This window comes from Varroa destructor, unplaced genomic scaffold (genome assembly GCF_002443255.2).
Source record: "Varroa destructor unplaced genomic scaffold, Vdes_3.0 BEIS01000002.1, whole genome shotgun sequence".
Classification (NCBI taxonomy): Eukaryota; Metazoa; Arthropoda; class Arachnida; order Mesostigmata; family Varroidae; genus Varroa; species Varroa destructor.
In genome coordinates, this window is record NW_019211455.1 from 12,987,089 (window position 1) to 13,008,141 (window position 21,053).

At 44.4% G+C, this 21,053-nt stretch overlaps 1 protein-coding gene and 1 long non-coding RNA gene across 6 annotated transcripts in view; one reads left to right on the forward strand and one right to left on the reverse strand.

Moving 5' to 3' along the window:
• LOC111243679 (uncharacterized) overlaps positions 1-21,053 on the forward strand; it is a 273,017-nt gene that overhangs the window by 94,015 nt on the left and 157,949 nt on the right. The window lies entirely within an intron of this gene.
• Positions 2,160-12,043, reverse strand: LOC147757394 (uncharacterized). Its single transcript, XR_015321828.1, has 3 exons — positions 11,890-12,043; positions 3,732-3,845; positions 2,160-3,061 (listed from the first exon to the last, which is right to left on the reverse strand). It is a non-coding gene; the product is annotated as an uncharacterized LOC147757394 (long non-coding RNA).

Sequence of the window (21,053 nt, forward strand, 5' to 3'; positions counted from 1 at the left end):
GGTCTGCCTGGTTTGGTCTTCTTCTTTGTGCTTTATTTCTTCTTACCCCTCTCGGCTACGCTACCATACTTCACAACGGCGGAATGCGGCATCATTTTGCGTGGTAGACAGACCAGGAAGACCTTAGCAATGCAATGGCCATGACTGCAGAGAGCGACGGGCATATTGTACTTCGGCTATACCCACGGTACAAGTTTTTGGCCTATCTTCCTCCTCCTTGCTCTTTCTTCCTTTCTGTCGTCGGCTTGCGATAACAGCGACCCCAACCTTAAATCTTGGACTCGCGATCTTGTCTCGGCTACAGTCAGAGGTGACATGAACGCTTCTTACCTTGCAAAGCCTATTTCTTCCACTGCGACGCAAGTAGATGGCCACAGCGTTGCAGCTTCTTCATTGATGGTGAAGGCCCGGTGGCCGTTCTGGCCCATCCACATCGTTCGAAAAACGCCCATTCTGCCTGCTTGGCTCAGTCTCGTCAACAGTTCGTCGTACATACAATACAGAGTGGGCTCAGACGACGCAATGCAATGGGGGCATCGCCAATTTTTCTTCTTTCACTGTGGTTATCACTGGTAAATGGTACCGGTATAACTTCGGTCTGATCTTAATTTCTTTCATTATTACCCCCTTCAAACCTCAGTTTTTCTCGTTGCCGACTTATTGGGATCGCTCGTTTTCGGCATGGTTATGCGCGTATTTTGCTTTGGTTCTTATTCAAGCTGTCGTGTTGTTGGACTAAGTAAGGTCCATCTCCTCGTTTCGGTGAGAGGCTCTAGACTGATTGAGTTTGCAGACAGTTTCCAAACCGCTATTTTCGTTTATAATATATGTGCTCATGGTCACCCTCTCAACGTCAGGGAACCATCAAGGAGGCGACGCGGAGCTTGCCAGTCCAGCCGTTGTAAACGGTCTCTTCGATGTTGCTAAGTTCACTCCAGACGAACCAGCCGGTGTTGTGTACGACTGCAGATAGACTAGCAAGGACGCGGAGTCTGCGTTAACTGTACCCTCCGCGGACATCTCGTGCCGCTACTGCTATTCAGGCTCCCTGTTCACTGCTGGTTCAAAGTTCGGGCCTAGGGGATGACGGTGTTCAAATGGGTTTCGTCTGAAAAGACAAAGGGTAAAAGGGTCTAGGGACCAATTCGTCATTATTTGGTGTTCGCCCACGAACAATATAGGCCGCTCGCATTGCCCGTGTTTCTCTTCCTGGACTGTTTGAGCGAACGTCAGTTTCGCCATTAGAAGTGTTAGAATTTTGTTTTGCTACTACTGCCACGACACGTCCTTACTTTCGAGTGTCTTCGACATCAGCACCGACCTAGCGGCGGTGTGCCCCCCTGTTCCAAAGAAAAGAGAGCGCATTTTTCGTGTCCTTTTTCCATTGTCGTGTCTTGCCGCATGGCTACAAATTTGCCATTTGATTATTCTTATTTTACCTATAAAAAATTGGCTGCTGGTATCAGCAAGGTTAACTAAAACGATATCGATCACAGCGCTTTGATAGTCTCTGTTGCTTGGTCGATCATACTTAATTTGCGAAATGGCTGATCTTCTGTCCTGAATTAACGGTGTCCTGAATTAAAGCAGTGGAACGAAAGATCTGTCGCTTTGTTCATCTTGCGAACTTTACTTTGACAGCCATGTTGTTGCTTAATTCGATGTGGGAATGTTGTTCAATAGGCGAGAAGGTTTACGGTTCGTATCGCTACCTATGGTATTGTTGTACGTTATTGTCAATTGAGTGAAGAGAGTACTTATGACCTAGGTCGCGGTCTGCAGTCTGGTGGGCAATGTGTGAATCTTTTGTTTGAAGACTGCTGCCAAAATATTCAGTAGATTTAATGTCTAGATAGTTCATCTATAGTAATGGTATACGTTAATAGAGATATAGGTCAGATAGAAGCTTGTCGAAAATTTCGGGGTTGGGGTGCCGCTGTTTCAGTCTGTCAGAAAGCGGCATTTGTCATTACGAGAACGTCTTGTGCAGAATAAAGAAGAGAAGAGCTCTAGAAGATTTGACTCGTTAATCACGGAGTTCGTTTGATTTACTGGTGTTGAACCGTTAGCCACGAACAGTTCTAAGCGACCCATCGTTTACTTAGCCCAATTTGGACACAGCGTTAATGAAGTAGTCAGTCTTCAATAGAATTTCTTGTTTTATTTTCTTAGCTGCTTATATTGCATTAATATATTTCTATTAGAGGCGTAATGGCTGGTTAGCCATACTTGACGATAGATTATATTTGCTGCAATGAAGCACTTTCATGTATATTTGAATATTTTTATTCCTATGTATAGTCACGGAGTCGAAGCATATGTATATTCATAAACTAAAGACTAGCAAGCGCAGGTTTTACTGAGGTCCTAAATCCAATGAAGCCGAATACAAAAGCGGACCGTCGACCTTCTGACATGCTTCGCTTAGCCAAGCATGCTTTTATTTTGTTGAACACGCCTTACGGCTGATGCGTAGCATTCGACGTTGAGATGATCGTCTACGCTAGCATAATGGTCGACTTTATGTTTCGTAGAGAAAGCTTGGTATATCAGCATAGCGTATACGGCGCACTCGTAGTATCTGTAAGATGGTTTGTAAAAACTGGCTTCAAGCTCTAAATTCGGTCACTGAAATCGTGTGATGGCAAGCGAAGGTAAATGTCACCGTCATACTTAAGATCTATATTAACTAGTTGTGCCAATCCTCGCTTCGCTCTCCGCTCAGTACGCGGACATAGTTCAATATGTAGTTTTTATTCAGCCAGTGAATTTTAACTATTTTTCCATAATGACCATGGCCGACCCAGTGGATGTTGTGTGCGATTTTTTTCTCCTATTTTTCAACCAGCTGAATTTCCTCAGATTTTGTTGCCTGCTCCTCCTCTCCATGGCAGAACTCGAGTCGCCACCGCCTTCTTGCTTTTCTTCCGGTGAATGAAGTATAACAGTATACTTGCTCGATTGCATCTGAGGCGTTAGAATCGTAAGTAAATGAGTGCCATGAATTTTTTTACCAACGGTTACGCTGTGCAGTGTTTGTACATTTTACATTGTTGCTATACTGTAACAAAAACAACTTATTTTAGTTGACAAACAAACGGGCACATATATACGACAAACAAATGATAAAAACGTAATAATTAATATGAACATATGGCTGACTTATGATAGTACTGCTACGTGTACGATAACTTGGAGACTTGAAGAACTCTTGTTAAATTGATTACTTTATAAAACGCAACAAATGGAAAAACAGCGTTGCAAGCCAGCGCGAGACCAAGTGCTTTGGTCAGGTGCGATATTTGTCTGCTTAAAAATGCGAAAATATTTGCACAAGTGTGTATTCATTTCTGCTATGGATTACGCTTCATGACGTTTGCCGCTCGGATAACTAATGGAACATTTATGACTATAACTATGAACGTGAAGTGATGGTCGGGATCCATGGAGCGTCAGGTGGATGCTGTTACTTGAATTACTTCCTTTACAAACGCTCTTAACTAGTTCCATTAAATAGTTTTCGTTTTGCGTCACCTGCTCTTTGCCCCAGTTACCATAAACTTATCTATACTGTCTATCGAATAGTAAAACGCTCAAGCACCTAGAAATTGTTGCATTCAGTGACGACTTATAACGCTAACCTATTAGACAAAAGAGGAGAATAATTTGCATCGTAAGCTGCCCCTATCCGAACTCGCTCTGTCCATCCCTGACACTCATAGACAACTCACATGAATGGCTTTCCGAATCCTTTCTGGTTTAGTATCCTGTGTGTTAATAGGTCAAGCAGGCGTCATCGCTGCCGTTGTTATTGTCGATGATGCCCTCGGTCCTTGGTATTTGTTCTGATTCAGTCCAAAAGGAAAATGTTATTTTTTCTTGTCTAACTGGAATAATTGACAGAACCTCGACAACTTGTTGAGCACTCTGTGTGGCATGTCACCCTTTAATCACCTCTGTTTTGTTGGCTATAGAAATATAGCTTCCTCTTCACCCCTGAACGGCAGCCCCACCCTTCGCAATTTTGACTCTCGGGGGGTGGACCCGGCCTTCCTGCATCGGTGATGCATACATTTGCTTCGCCATGCCACGGGCCTCGTCAATTTATTGCGGCAGCTTGTACGGCTGCTGAAACCGCGTCTGCCCACCATGCAATATGCCGCCGAACAAACTGAATGGAACAATATCGGCTATCGGTCGCAATAATCTCCCAACATGAGGCATATAAAACCACAGGGAGAAAGAGAGGTAGGGAAATAGTACGAAAAGGGTATCGTTGCCATACAAATAAAACGAATAAGTTCCATACTTGCGTTAAGGGCAGATCAAAACCTGAAACCATTTCTATTGCCTACTGGTTATTCCTATATAACCGTAGAAAAGCGACAAGCTCTTTAGATTCTACCGCTAGATCTTTGATTTTCATTCACAATGAGTTCGATCTCGTGAACAGCAAAATGAGAAGATATTCACCGTTATAGCCATACCTGCATCCGCCTGCCATTACATCTTTCCAGCACAACTTGAATTCACAAGCTCAAAACTGAGATTGACGTAGAGAACAGTCGCAACCTGATATTTTGTTTATAATTCTACCTCTAAGCCCAGCCCATAAGCGCGAACGGTCGCGGCCAACCCGATTGATGTTTTTCTCCAACTCATCGGAAAACTGCTATGGGTTGCGCGGCGCTGCATACGTTTTCGTTTGGCATGCGCGGACGTCATCTTTCCACCCATCTTTCGCTGCCATTCTCAATCGGTTTTCTCCCAACGATAAAAACAACGCAAAAAAATAGGACTCCTAAGAAACGATTGCGATAGAGAAGAAACATGCTGGAAGGAAGCACTACCCCGCGGCCCACCCCAATCTGCTCGGCAGGCTGAAATATTTTAGACGGGGGCTGCTGCTTCTTTTAGCCTCGATCCTCTTCAGTCGCATTATCTACGGCCGTGTGTGTCTTATATAGCGAACGAAACACGCCTCAACCGAAGTGGACGACGCCGAAAAATGAGATATAGCGGAAAATGACCATCAGGCCATCCTGACGCATGCTTCTGGCCGTGCGATGCTATGCGAAACGCGTTGTCGAGCAACATAAATCCTACCTTGCTTGAGGCTAGATACGCCTTCCCAATCAGACCGCGATGCACTGGTTAGGACGATGCGCCGACCGCGAAGAAAAATTACCACGTCACCGAGACTGTGATGATTCTTTCTACGAAAAGGAAACGAGTGATACATGGCACTGACTCTGATATACACCACAATCAGAGTTTCATTCGCACAGGGACAGGGAGAGGAAAAGATTATTATGGGTTCTGAATAAGCTACGACGTATGGCCAATGTCGCCTTTGTGGCCTACAATGACAGCACGAATACACAGAAATATGCAGGAAGTGAGTAGAGTCCGCGGAAATTAACACAATCAACACTCTACGGAATACGAGATATAGCTGAGTACACTTTGTTGCTGCTAGCGGGGCTGCGGTGATAGTCAACGTCGTTGCGCTTAATCTCTCCAGTTTGTGAGCATATGTGTCAATGATCTGGGTGGCTTGGATATGCGGCATACTGAACGTTTTCGCTCTTCGCAGAGATTGCTGACAGTTACAGCCGTGCGTATGACGGACGATGCATATAGCTGTTCGTTGCCTGCTGTCGTTGCTGGCAAACTAGCAGCATAAATAGACGCCGTCTGACCATTTATTGGTGGCTGGTCGTCCATCGCAGGTCTTGTTCAGTGCCCCCCGTGACGATGTTGGCCTGTTGACTGAAGCCCGGTCTGCCCTGCTCCTGTGGTCGCAGGCCGAGTGAGCGGCCGATGTCCGTCTAACTAAGCATGGTAAACGGGCTGGCCATTTAGAAATGGTGGCAATTGGATGTAAGTCACTGATGAGTTGCTGTTATAACAGTCTCTATCACGCCTGCTGCTGCCTCGTCTGTACGATGATGATAACTATGAAACGACATCATAACGAGGCGAACGGCAACGACTCAATGGTAGTGAGCGGATGGACAAGGCAAATAAAAGAACAGAAGGGGTCAAAAATGATCCCTGACGAGAACCTACCTATTGATTGCTTTAGTACTTAGATTTTGTATCTGGTGTTGATCGATTGGCTCGAATATGTTTTTGTCGTAGGAATCGCCGAGTTATATCATTGTGACCACGTCAACAAAACTGTAACGTGCATTGTGTTATATTAGGGTGTAACGAACAGGAGAACTTTCTACTGAAAACGGGCAGCTTGGTCCACTTGCTTATTATGGCCATGTACAAAGGTTTGCTAACTATAGCAGAATCATCAAACAGAAATTATCGTACCCTTTATACGATATGAGTGTGCTGCCGACCGGTCGACTATATAGATATCATTTCTATTTCTATTGATTAACTTTGCATATATGCGAATTACCACAGCTTTTTCTATCTAAGCCATTCGAACTGTAGCTTTTTCCTATCGATCCCTCCCCTTGGCTTTTGCTCCTGCTCTCTCCATTTTCCCCACACGCTACCCAACCTGACCAGCAGCGAATGTCAACTCTCGCTCTATCGTAACATGCTTATTATGTTATGACTATTTTCCGCGGTCGTTCTCGGGAGTGACCAGGCTCGATTTGCCTCCTTGGTCTGCCGCTGACACCCAAGTGGCAGCATTAGCAGCAGTCGCAGAGGCAAACTTACAGCTGCGATCGTTCAGTGCCTTGTAATTGCACACGAATTCCTCTGGGAGTGATCTGCATAAGAAGCATCCACGGAGAAAACTCTTGAGAGGAGGCGCATCTGGCGCCGGGTGCCCAGTGGATGCATCGTCGCCGTTGCCGCGGCTTGCCCCGTTCCTCAGCCGAAAGTGTCGCTACGACAAAGCCGAAGCGGCGCTGCGCGCAACTATGTGGCTTATTAACAAATTACCACAGTGTGAATATCCAGGCAGATACACGGCCATGTACCCTCACATGGAAAACGCGTACATACTATGTTTGTAGCTATAGCAGCCCCTCGTCATCGAAGTCCTATGGTGCTCCATCGTCAGATGCTGCAGGATATGATCTCATAGTTAATTCGCTGACGATTCTTTTTTTTTTTGCAATTGGCACTCGTGGAACTTCATCTGAGCACAGAACTGTCGGTGCGGAGCTGCATGATTAGATGTTTCATTTCGGTATGCTGGATATAAGTTGAGCTTCCTCCTCCTGTAGATTGTTCGTATAAATAACTACAATCGTCTACGTTAGATTAGAGTGCTAGCCTTCCGAATCGGTCTTCGCAGCTTGTGTTGATCTATTTGACTGCATGTTCAATGTGGGCTTTGATATAGTCGCATTTTAACATCTCTATTAATTACAAACGACTGATGACAACGGTAGTCGAACTACCTATCATTGTCCTCTCTATAGTTCGCTCTGGTATGGATACGGCTGCAACACTCAACTACCAGCTCGTACCCGTTAAAAAATACAAAATCTCCTATTTCGTATATACACTGTTCATTGTGCTCAAACCTTATCAGGCAGCAGGCGAATCATTTCTCATTGGTTTCGCCTCTCGTTTGGCCTGTTGCATACTCATCCGTTGTCCAGCCTTATCATCATTGAGACACGTATCTGCCTCGCATACGTAATCTTCTGCTAATATGACGATATACTACCAAGTTAGTTCGTCACTGCGGCCCACCCAGTCGACTTGTGACACAATTTACAGTTCTGCTCGTCGATTCGGCAGGATCTCGTTAATTCTACAAGCACAACAGAAATCTTCAATAAAGGGCCTTGTTAATGCTGTCAGCGGAGCGTTAGGCCTACAGCTACCCTTGCTCTTGCCAAGGTACAATGGAGTCTATTAGCATCCTTTTCGCATCCCGAGACTCGCTGCCCGACATCTTACGTACCGCTTCTATTTGCTCATACACGACAAAGGAGTCGCCATAGCTTATATCAGACCAACAAGTTATATCTACTCTTTTCTAAACTGTGAGCTTCTATTCCCAGATTTCGTTACGCATTAAAGCTGTGTGACACCAGAGACATACACAGTCAGCATTGCCAATTGCCCAATACAATTCCGTAAAACCCAAACGGTGGTTTATTTAGCGGACAATGTGGCGTGATGGCAACACCGTCGACCAACGCTATTTAAACGGGCATGCAACACCAGCTGACGCAGCGGCTTAAATAGAAACCGGATCAGGTGACTATAACAGACCTGGCGACGTATCATCAGATCAGAAGGGCCTTTTTTGGGTGCCAAGCGAACAAGTGAGTGCATAAATAATTACCACTGCTACCATAACTGTTAGTGGTGTTAATATAAGCGTACGTGATGATACTACTAGAGGAAGTGAGATCTGAAAACCTTTTGGGGGTTCACTTGTTCTGAGAGAAAACTTATCACGCTGCCAAAGGTTCTAGCTTTGGATGCAGGTTTTCAGAACTGAACAAGATCTCTGTAAAATCTGTTTTTATCTATGCTGCATTTTGCCCTACCAAAGCCACACTTTTATGTATTTCTAACTTTCAAAGCGATATTTGCCATTTGTTTGGCAGCTGATGTTTGTAGCGCTCCCTTTACCTCAGCGTTGGAAATATGTTGCCGCCAATGGCTCAGAACTACTACGCAGTCGAACTAAATCCAGTATTAATTAACAAATAATAAAACAAATATGTCTGTCTCACATTTTTTTGTTTGTCGTGTAGCCGCTTTGTCATAGACGAAGTATGCTTCTGTACGTTTATATCTATTCATTGTGAAATTTGTTGTAAAAATTGTTATCAACATGTTCCTCTGAGTTTCTGGACAAAATATTTGGAAAGTTCGATTCCTGCTTGTTGTCGTTACTTTGATCTGACTAGACAATTAGGACGGGGGGTAAATGATGATGAATATGGCTGACTGGGTTTCAAAGGCAATTGCTAGAGCTGGCTAGACATAGGGGTTAATTGGTTAATTAAATCACACATGGGCTGCCCAATAATTTAGGCAGTACCGAACCGCTGAAGCCAGGGTGAGATAATCCAGCCCACTACTGACACTGAACAAATTGAGTATTCTCAGACCGGGTAGGGGGGGGGGGGTCACGGGGGTCACGAAGACGTTGACTGAGCGAAGAAGTCACCTGTATCAAACGATAACTTGCTTAAAGGTGCAATTGTGCGAAGTTAATGGTAAGAGATAGGAGTGTATGGAAAAGGGTCACAATCGCATATCGATCGATTTTTGTCTTCAAGATTTACTAGGAACGGTAGAAAGACGGGTCGAATGGGTTTGTGTGAAACTTAATGGAAACGTATGTTTGTTGATAACAATGTGATCATATAAAATAATCACAATTATTGACCATATCTGTTGTTTCCTCCGGCTTGATATAGCATAACAGTAAGCGAATCGTAGCTAGTGAGGTATGGGTGTGTTAGACGGTAAGTCATCAATTCTATTGCCTTCTTCACATTAACAGATAATAGGACAAAGACAGTAATAGCAATGGCAGCATAGTGCAAAGAAATTTCAGACTTTAAAAAACGAAGGCTCTTGCAGGCGGTGAAAGCTTAAGCGCTAGCGAGTTGCAGTTTTAAAACGAAGCACAATTTCAACTTGAAAATCGCATTGGGAATCATCAGTATACATAAATTTGTAGGACAGCGAAGCCGAAAGGAGCCAACAGCCTGTGGTCAGTAGGAAGTGACAGATCCCCTAAACTAATGTACGGTTCATCTATCATCTAAATAATAGTACGAGTCAGGCGGCGTACTTACATATATATATAGGTATGTTACAGAAAAAAGTATACCATATTACAGATATATAGTCATACGCCTGACAAGCGTTACATCAGTAAGCTCAACCGGCTTAGATCTCTGGCAGGGTTAAGTGAGGACCGTCGATACCAATTGATCAAACGTTTATCTAACTAGAAGTCGGCATGAAGAAAAGCAGAGAATGACATCGATGCTGCCATCAGTTCCGTTACAAGACCAAGGTGCCCTGACAGGACGCAGAAAGACAGTATGCGTTCGCTGCCATTTGCACTATGTGCGTACGCAATGTACACGTGTACCACGAAATGAATTATCTTTTTATTCGAGAGGAAGGTTCTTAGAGTAGCTCGATAAACTATATAATGGCGTTTTTGCAAGCAGGCCGAGTCTGCTTAAGGGAAAGCAAGATGAGGCATCTGCTGTTCCTGTTACGGCAGCGCCAAAATTAACGATGCTACTCACTTTATGCAAGAACGTTCGATATAATATCGAATTCACCCGCTTCTTTAGAACAACGGTATATATGCTGCTATCCTAAAGAAAGCATTGTGATTGCTGGACTTCTTATGTTTTGTAAATATTTTTCATCGCTGTAAGGCCGTTCATTAGCATGTCCGGTTTCTCTTTTCGATTTGGCAGTTGCTGCTGAGACAGGATGAAATCTATACTTACAGTCGTGTGTTCATATGAGGCAACACATAGAAGACGATTAAGCACGTGTTTTGTTTTTTAAAAAAAAATTAGTTGAGACGACGTCGTCTTCGTCTCGATATTTTTCGTTGCCGACTGCCACAGTACGTCGTCACTGTTTGTGTATCTGCTTCTTGAATCGATGCGGCGTTACTTAGGACTGCGGCTAGGACCAGATCAGAAAGCAAAGATCTTAAACAGTTGTTCCTGCCGCCAGTCGTTCTACTTGCGGTCCTGGCCTTGCTACCCAAACTATTTCAGCCGTTATGGGTCGCCGCAGCTCGATATGCCGTCGACGCTAATGCTGTTTATCGTTTCTTCTGGTGTCGCTGCTGCCTGCGCCGGTTTAGGTTGGAGAACCTAAGTGTCCGAATATCCGAAAGGCCGAACGAGTACGTGCAGTACATGCGTGTGCTGTGGTGCGATGCTGATGCGCTGTCGATTGCAGACAACATTAAGGTTTTTACCGGCTGAGGGCCGAAACAAACATTGACACGCAGAGATACTATGATTAACGTGGCGAATCATTTATGATGCTGACTCGAAACAGCTCATGTGCGAGCTTGAATACCATAACGCTATGGAACTACAGACGTATGAACCGGCCGCGCGGAAAGAACGAAAAGCGCGCTCTGCCTTTTCGTTTCTAAGGCCACATGTGCATATTTCTGTCGGCGTTTTTGCGAACATGTACTAGAAAATTCCGGTCGGGGCATGAAGAGACGACATCGCTACCGCCAGCCTCTACCACATAGAAACATCATCCACAGAAGCTGATGCTGCCAGTTTAGCTTTGACTGTGAAAAAGCGCCCTTTGCCGAACAACTGCGAGAGCTGAGCGGTCAGCGGTTCAACAGAGCAGTACAACGAGTAACTAGTTCACTGTTTTCGGTTCAGTCCTTCTAAGCCGGTCCTTTTGGACCGGTCAGCCTGCAACTACATAGGCCGGCTGCTGCAGCCGCGAAGCTCAACTTAACTTTCTCCCGGGACTGCGCTGAAATAAACAACTGCGACAACTCGAAGAGGCCCACGGTGCTTGCAACCAGCTGCAGCCGAGTTTGAGTAGACAGCTGGAGTCTAACGCCATGTTACTGTCGCTACTGTCTTCGTCGGTGTTGCCGCTTTAGCACACGGCTAAGTGAAGACCGTACGAGAAGGACGTAGTCGATTGCTGACCAGCAAACAACCATCTCCTCGGCGTTTTACTCCGCTGTGTCTGCAGCATACGTAGTCGTGCAGTCGCAGCCGACCTTGTTGTTATTGTCGCCTGGCGCACGACAGCTTGTCGGGCTTTCTTCTCAAGGAAAGCGTCCGACAAGTAAGCAGCAACTTGTATGGACCATAGGGACGGTGACACGATTGTAACATAACGGCGCTGCAACATCACAAAACCTGAAGACTAAAGAAACAGCACCCGCGAAATTGGAACGGAGGGAAAACGTACTTAGAGGGCGAACGAGGCCTCCGGGGCACCGCCTATTACAACCGCCACCAATGTGGGTGCATTGGGTTTTTGCATTGAAGACTCTTCCGTTGCCACAGGAATAGTGGCAGCAGGTTTAGAACAATGAAATGAAAAACAGGACAGGTAGGTTTCCGTACAAATGAGATGAGTGCAGCAAACAAGAGGGACCGGACACCGGTTCGCGAATCGGCCTCACCAGTTTTACCCTCGCGCTACCTTAGTGGTCAAACAGGTCAAGCAGCTAGTCAATGCGGTACATCGCACAAACCAGCTCAGTCAGGCTATTCTGTTAGGCACCGTTAGAATCTAGTGATGGCGATCTTGTTCGTCCCGTACCTACTTGTTGTTCCTTCAGCTGTTGGTGGCGGTCTTTGTCCTAGCTTACGTATTGGGCGGGTTAGCCGGGACACACCGGAGATATGAAGACGAGAAAAGGATGGCGTAGAAGATCGTAGAGTGGGGGAGAGGGCAAGGAAAAAGCTATGGGCTATCAGCCAAAGATACCGCTATCACGATGAGCTGTGGCGTCGACTACAGTTTTGTTTTGTCATTATAGCAACTCTACGCGGCTTGCTAATGCCGGCCGCAAAATAATGTTAGCAATAGGCGCACTATATATATATAAAGTTTGTGCGTGTCCGTTCTTTCGCGTTGCAAATCCGTCTGTGCGTTCCTGGCTGAGTGAATGTGCTGGGCGTTGAAGGAGCTTTAACACGGCAGCAGAAGCGGTAGCGGCTAGTTAGAGGAGACGAAAGATGATACCGCGCAGGAGTAGCGCCCCTATCCGTTCACTCAGTGCCCGCTGCTTGCAACGTGGCAAACCTTTTGATCAGAAGCATCATCCTTATCACCATTGCCATCATCACGATCAGCAACAACAGCAACATCACTATATACCAGGGCTATTACTAAGAGTGTGGGGTGGCGGAGCTGAGGCCAGCAGAGGGGTTTAGGCTAAGTGGACAGGCTGGACGTAGCGAAAAAGGGCTGTGGCAACCGGAAAAAGGGAGCGGAACCCTCTTACAGATGCTTGCCAAAGAGTTTCTTCGGGGGGCTGCTACCGTTCGTACTTCTAATGCTGTTATTGTCGACGATCCAGTGATATGCCTAGTCTTCTTATCTTTTTCCACGTCAAGTAGACGGTGGCCACTGCACGTTGAGTTGCTTCCCTAAAGAGAAACTCTACTGTGTTGCGTGGGTCATTTGACGGTGACTTGCGACTATGGCTTCACGCATGCAAACGCACTCATCCGCATTTACGCTGGCAAAAACACACGCGAAAAATGAAACTCGTACTTCGTCTTCATCCGCTAGTTGAGCATAGCGGATATCATTAGCGTGGGGTAGATGATGTGGCGTTGCCATGATGGCACAGATGAGTGAAGAACAAATCGAAGCCCGCGTCGGCGCAGCGATTGTCGCATAAGAGGTACGCTTTTGTACAGGTGTTGCGTTATAATGTGTGTGTGTGTGTGTGTGTGTGTGTGTGTGTGTGTGTGTGTGTGTGTGTCTGTGTGTGTGTGTCTGTGTTGGGGAGGGCATAATACCAAAAAAAAAGTATGGAGCATTGAATTAAAGGATGAGCGAAATTCTACGAAAAGTCTACGGTTTACCTTTGGCTCCTAACATATTACCTAGCGCAGATAGTATGATTACAGATGTAAGGCAAATTTTCGTTGCTTCAAAAGTCGCCGCCGCTGTTGTGTGCTTGCTTATTATAATTGTTGATGATGCGCGGATAACAAGCTATATCTATAAACTAACTAAGTAAATCAGTATCATATTATAAATGTTTTCTTTTCCTCCAGCTTGGAAGAGGCCTTCAGCCGACGGCTCAGCTTAATGTTGTTTGGTTAAATCGAGTCGCCCTTGACCGATATCTAATACACCTACCTAAGTCAAACAATTCCTATGCGTTGTAATAGACATGTGCGTATTGAGGCTAGATCTCACTGAGAGATGAACGCCGATCGCCAACGACAATGAAAAGAATAAACCGATGAACAGGTGAAGATTGATGGCGTTGTGCTAAGGCGGCGGCGGCGGCGGCAGCGACGGCGGCAGCAGCAGAAGTACATGCCTAAACACATACTCTGTGCATCCTTCGTTTTGTCTCCTGAGTGGACGCAGACTTAAGTCACCATTAAAATATATCCGCACCAAGAAGCAAGTCTTGTTACGTTGTATGCATTTCTTTGTAACAATGTAGCTCCCGGCAACATTATTATAGGCTTACAATAGGAAAAAAAGACAAAAGACTAATAAACTAACTCTTTAACAACGTCCAAGATACGCGCTCAAGGGAATAGTAGAGCGGTAGAACATTGAAGCAGCGTAAGCAATTACCCCTCTAATCATCACTTCCACTTAGATAACGTCTGCACAAAAGGGCTCATTGTAATTGGCCTGAAGTGAGGTGTAATCAAAAGCATTCAGGAACGTAGTGCAGGACCGCAGCTGCCTGTCCCAATAGTGTTCATGAGAGGGCCGAGCTATTCCATCGTCTTTTCTAAATAGATCGCCGATCCTATAATGAAAACGCAATTAGCTTAGGCTAATCTCGTCTTCTATCTTTTTGGCTTTTTACTTCTAATTATAGCTCACAATAAATAGGTGGTCTACAAGCCGGTTTTTCTCTATAAATATTGAATGAGCCGTTCATTTTGGGAGAAGAAAGCCTTTGGCTATTATCGTTTACGCATGTTTTGTTTGGTCCTCATTTTTTCTCCGTTAATAAATACGACACCCACTATAGATCGTCAATTGATTAATTCCATCTTACGAAGGAACCAAAAAACCCTATTCTGTTATTGCGATACATACATGTTATTCTCCTTTAGATCGTATTCTTTGTTTGTGGCTCCCTCTGCCGATGTCGATTTCTTGCCGTATATATATATTCATCACTAAGATAACTTCACAGAAAATAGATCACAATTTAGAAATGACTACGTTATACGTTGCAGTTAGCTATTCCCCAACTCCCAGTGAGGCAAAGCTGGCCACAGTTGAACACCGGTGTTGTTGAAAATTCTGTATGCTTCTATATATCGCCGCTTACCTAACACTATTTCGCCTTTATAAGCGCCGCCGGAACCATAATTATCACTGTGTTTGTTGGTTTCTGCCACACTGGTACCGCGCCACGTAAACGGATTAACGTTCGAGAATATGGCGGTGTAAAAGAGGCACAGTGGCAGGGCAGAACACCAGCGATCATTATAACCGTATCGTATCGATCAGGGGAAAGATATGAGCGAAGAACAACTGCGAGCGTGACCCACTTCGGCCCATACCCAGATGGTCAACCCATTCACCCGGCACGTGTAGTTATTTGCTGCCATTGTTGATTCTAGTAGTGATGGTGCTAACAGTGGTTAGGCAAGGCAGAGTAGGGCATGCTTCTGAACTTGTTACGACAGATATACAACGTACGTGATATAACTATTGTCCATCAGTTGCCGTCTTGTCCACTCATGTGGGGACGGTACCGTAACCAAGTTCCTAAAAGGTAGGAAAAAAATAAGCCTAAAAATCGGGCAAGAAAATTTCATGTTGGATCTTTTCGCTAAGTGAATGGAGTAAGCAGGAAGAGATACCTGGCTCTGCTTGACCAGAGTCAGTTTGATTGATGGCTGCTAGCACATGATGACGATGACTGGCGTTCAGATTGGCGTCTAGCAATCACGAGTTTGTATGCGGGGTATCGTCACGTCGATCGTAAGATCTGCTGAAGACCCGTTAATATTGGATGTCGTATAAAAAGTTAACAGCAAATCCAAAACGCTATTATGCGAAGAAACGCGTGATCGTACTCTTACCAATTTAAGATCTAATGCTCTAGGTAGAGTAGTAAACTGTTGCAATTAGAGTCCAGTACATCTTTGCCATCGAACATTATTTTACTCTGCTGAATAGATGCACCATCAAAAGTAAAGTTTCTGTTACGGGCGTAGGACGTACTTATCAACAGGTCTATCCATATGTATTGCATACTTCAGAGCTTATGTTCAACGGAAAAACTAGGTAGATAAATCAACGAGTAAAATAAAATAAACATGACGATTAGCACGTGCAAGGACGTTATACTGAATAATCAAGACCTAAAAATATACGTCGTTTTAGTCGGATTGTCGCTACCGCAATGAGCGCGATTGCCTTCATGAGTCCACACATGTGAAGTCCGTCGAACAGGTCAGTGTACGCTGAAACATAATTGCCTGACGTGTATTGCTAGTAGGTCGCGATGCAGTGGCTACATGAACGTAGTTGTATTGGAGCACGGCATAGGGTTTGCCTGTGCTGCGAGCCGGTCAGAAAAGATGGCAGTATCAGCTATTCAGATATTCAGCTGCATAGAAAAAAATAGGACTCCACCCCAAAGCATCGAAGCTTGCCTACATCTTACGGCAGCATCGCCGGTGGCCAGCACCAACTTCCCACACAAGTTTGGTGATGCGCTAAAGCCACTGGCTGATCTGTGGCTATTCTGTTTGCTTTTTCGTCTGAGAAAATTTCAGTCGGGTCAGAAATCTGAACAATTTTCTGCTTTGCCTACGAAGACAATCTAGTATTCAGCCAGTAATCTATACTAACCGGATTCTGCGAGTCTGAACCTTAATTCTATACGCAGCAGCGTTCGCCGTCGTCCCATCACGCAATCTAGCTTTATCAAGCATAGATTCAATGTTGCTTTTGTTTTCGCTAAAGATACTTGGGCCAGAACGAGCGACTCGAGACCTTTGAGATAAAGACCTCATGGATACGTGGTTTATTGTTGGGGTACTATACTACTATCAGCCTATTCTATCAGGGACGTTATGAACTTTGGCTGTGTCTAGAAAAACGTCATCATTATAGTTTGTCCGATTGTTTTTTCATTGTTGAAGCGTTGCTAATTATAGGCTGCGCGATGCTTGCTTCAACTAGGCCGAAACTGATCAAATAGTCATAGCGCGAATTTAGATTCAAGATAAAAATATATGCATTTCTTTACTACGCATTTTCTGTTTTAGTCCTATATTTTTTACTTTAAATATTTGACTGTACATCTCACTTGATTCGTTGTGTTATATTGTTTATCTTGTCTTTGCTAACAGATCTGACAGTGCCTCGCGGCTAAAGGCTGGTGCTGGAAATCATATTTGATGACCTCGTCCTCGTGGCTTCACCGCAATTTTTGATTCTGATAAAGCAATTTATCATTCAATACCTGTCGCAAGTAGCTAAAGGTTGCTGGATAGGTCAACTCACAGGCGTTGTGACCCTAATACTATTTCAACGTAGATTTAAACAAAAAAAAAAAGCTCCGTCGTCTTTCGAGGCACAGTTTGCCCGCATGACTATAACATACAAGGCATCTTTGCGCTTATATCGTGAGTCAGCTGTCTCAACAAACGAACTGTTTCAGCACGACGATCACTGCTGGCGGTATTTCGAAATTTTGTTTTGCCTAGATTTGCGAAAGGAAGTTTCGGAAAACAGAGCTTTCTGTTAGGTGTCTATTATCGTAGATCTTGTTGGCCCGCATTTAATGTTTATAATGCATTTGCACACACATGGATTGTCTTAGTCGACCGTCCTACTAACGTTTACAGGCCCATATTATAGGAGTCAGAAGTAAAGGCCATTTACTATCAACGACTCAGCTGAAAAGTCTTTGTTGTACAATTGAACGCGAATTATCGTCTCCCAATCGATTTCTATCACATACTGCCGAAACTCATTTTACATTCAAGTGAATTGCTGTTTACGAAATGTCCATGTGGCGTAAAAATGCAACGAGTAGGAAGCGAAATGTTGCCCATACATACGCACTCAGAGAGGCAAACACCGACAATTTAGCTGGCGAGCATACGGCGATCTATTAATATAGTTTGCCCCTAGAATGTGGGTGCATTTTCCAGAGGTTCCAAAGCAGTAATATACGCCACACTGAATGTCGCTCCATTCAGTGCGGGGTATATTAACGCTCAGGTTAATTTGCATATTGCCGCTTATGCATGCTGATGTACGAGGCACGTTTACGGGGGTCGTTTCTTGCCGCCGCAAGCGGTTTCAAGTCGCAACGTCAACTGAACCCTTCCCCTATATTGCCAAATGGTGTGTGATTCGTACAAATAAATAAGGGCAAATCCCTTCACCCACAAAATGTTCTACCACAAATGTCGTTAGGTTGCACAACAGACGGCAAATTAGAAATTACGAATTAAAGTTATATCCATGTAACAATATTTTTATATAGGAGCATTTACATATTTTTATGTAGGAGCATGAACTCTGTTAGAAAGTTGCTTTTCTTTCGAAAGCGGGTATTTACTACGGTAGATAGAATAGTGAATCGTTACTACAAACGAAACCTTAGGTATGTTTTAATTTGTATAAGATTGCAATTCATGTTTAGTCATTGTTGCCACTTACTAATTTATTTGTCTAGTTCATCAAATTCCAGCTGTTAGATATATTTACTAAAGCAGAACAGTGGGTAGTTCTTTTTTAACAATACGAAAAATCAGTCACCTATTCGCTACATGAGAACACACGCTTCTCCAAGAATGTCTCACAGCCTCTCTCGGGCCTTTCTAAAGTACTCGGCTGTTCTATCAATTTCAAGACTTTCTAACGTCATCGGCCCTTGTATCGTGGTTACGTACTTTTATATGTCCGACTTCCAGCGATCAGTCCAACCAACCTATTCTTGCTGCACTTCCGCAGTTTTAAGAAGTTATTTTCGTCTATCTTGTTACCGTTGTACATATAAAATGTACTCCGTAAATCAACATATCCCGATTCCACCAGGTGTTAGCGACCTGTAGCAGAAATTGCCTCCACGGGTAGATCTATTGCTTTGCAGCCATTCTTACAGGATTGTTTGGTGCTGCTTCCGCCGCAACAGCCAACAACATAGCCGTCAGAATTGCGGCCGATACATTTGCTAAAGCTGACTGCAACCGCGTTCTCCTGGCGCGACGAATCCACTCCCGTTACCATTACTGCTCTTGAGGGCGGCTTCTTTTCCAGGCTCTAAGTAATGTCTGCACGCACTCGCTTGCTAGCGGCATTGCAGCAAATAACTCCGGCCTATGAGGTAGATCCGCCACTGTTTGGACTGTCTGGCCAGGCCCGTTGCTGCCCACCAGTTTTGGCAGTGGTTTCTCATCCACGAATGAACTATAGTTGTTGGCAGGATAGATTGAGGTCGAAGGTCCTATAAGGATTCGACTAGACCATCAAGGGCTATTCTTCACCGTGCCATTTCGACTCTAGTGATGCCTTTGATGCCGCCGCCTTCAAATTTGTTTTCTATAACCGTCTTCCCTGCGTTGTGTCTGCCTTGCTCTGCCAGACAAACGAATTATCTTTCTAGGCGAATAGTTGAAAATACCTATAACTCTAAATATTACTTCGACATTGCAAAACGGCATAGGATCTAGAAATCGGGATGGAATGGTTTTTTTGACGAAAGTACAACGCTACGGGTCTTCAAAAGGCATATGTAATATCGGTTAATTTAGGGCGAGAAGGCTTCTTCTATTATAGCCAGCTGGCATTTCTTACTTGGGCTTTGTTATACTGCTCCTGCTGTGCCATTTCCCTATTTAACAACATCGCGTATAGGGCGACTTTCTTTGACGGTTCACAGTCTAATGGCGACGCAATCTGATCTTACCAAACTGGATCACGCATTTCGGCGATGCGTTGTATCCAGGCGACTAAACGACGTTCACCAATAAAAGTGTGAGCTTCTGAATTCTGTTCCGTCGATTCGTTTGCGTGTTTTATTCTAACTATGTGCCGGTTCTTTGGTTTTTGCCCAACGGCGCAGCCCACCTGAAAATGGTGTGCTTATTATTAACCTTTAAGACGATTACGCTGACGAGGCGTCGCGTCTAAGGGTAGTAGTGGAAGCAGTGTAGGAGAATATCGAAACCGTCTATATCTGCTGTTTTGTTGTCTTCTCAAAAATGTCTGTTGTTACGCGCACATCGTTAAATATCGATTATTGTCGTATTCTTCTAACTGCAGTCAAATGTGCGCGCGCTGCAATAAGATTGCGTTTACCAAAATATGAACGGGAACGAGGATAGAGGAGCGAGAGGGTAATGAGCGCGGGCAATTTCAATATCGCATATTACTTATCAATCACGTGATTGTCCCGTTTCAAGACGTCGTCGCCATTAATGTTGAAAGGTGCGTACCATTTGGGTTATTGCTGCTGCTGTTGCTGCCTACTGAAACGGCTTTTGAAGCGATGTGAAGGTGATAAGCAGCGTTTTTTGTGCCCACGGCAAATTGGTTGTGGCAGACTGTTTCGAAAATACATTTTTGCTGCTTTGTAATCAGGTACTGCTTCGCTGCTGCTATCTAAATGAGGACGCATGTATTGTCGAGCCATTTAGCTGAACGCTTATAGAAGGTGGAATTTATAAATCAAAGTTGAGTCAATTGTTTCTTGCCGAACGGAACAGGTTTGTCAGAGTCGCTGGTTCGATTGTCGGTGTACGACACAATTTTTCATTTTTGTTTGGGGGGGGGGGGGGGGGTAGTTATATTAGCCAATGTTCAGGCCGACTGTGGAAAATACGAGTGCTTATTTTGCAATGCTATTTTAATGCACGTCTATAGGCAGTAGATGAATACGTATAATTTACCACGCAAAAGATTAATGATAATGGTATACAAGTCCGTAAATTGCGCTACATGTGTGTTTCTAAAGTAGATCTATTTATTGGCCTAATAACACAAGTTGAAAGTGTGGAATCCCTTTTAGATAAGTTTGTGTTGCCGATAACTTTCTTATTCTGCTTTATTTGTGTTGGTTGTTTCATTGTCACCAGCACGCATTTATAATGAAATAACCTTAACTGTTATCATTGTGCATTTGATAATGCCATAACTTTCTCGAACAGTACAAGCTTTCAACCTTACCCATCATTTATCAAACTTCGCTACTCGTAATCGGCTAGTCGAACTTAGGCTGGGAGCACAGAGTGAACAGTTTCCGCAATGTGTTGTTCTCGCGACTGGTCACTGATAATATCGGGGTTGCCGATACATCACATCCATTTGTAACAGGGTGTTTTATCCACGAGTTTGAATGGGACCATGCCTGTGCTGTTTGTTGCTAAAGATCACTGGTCGTT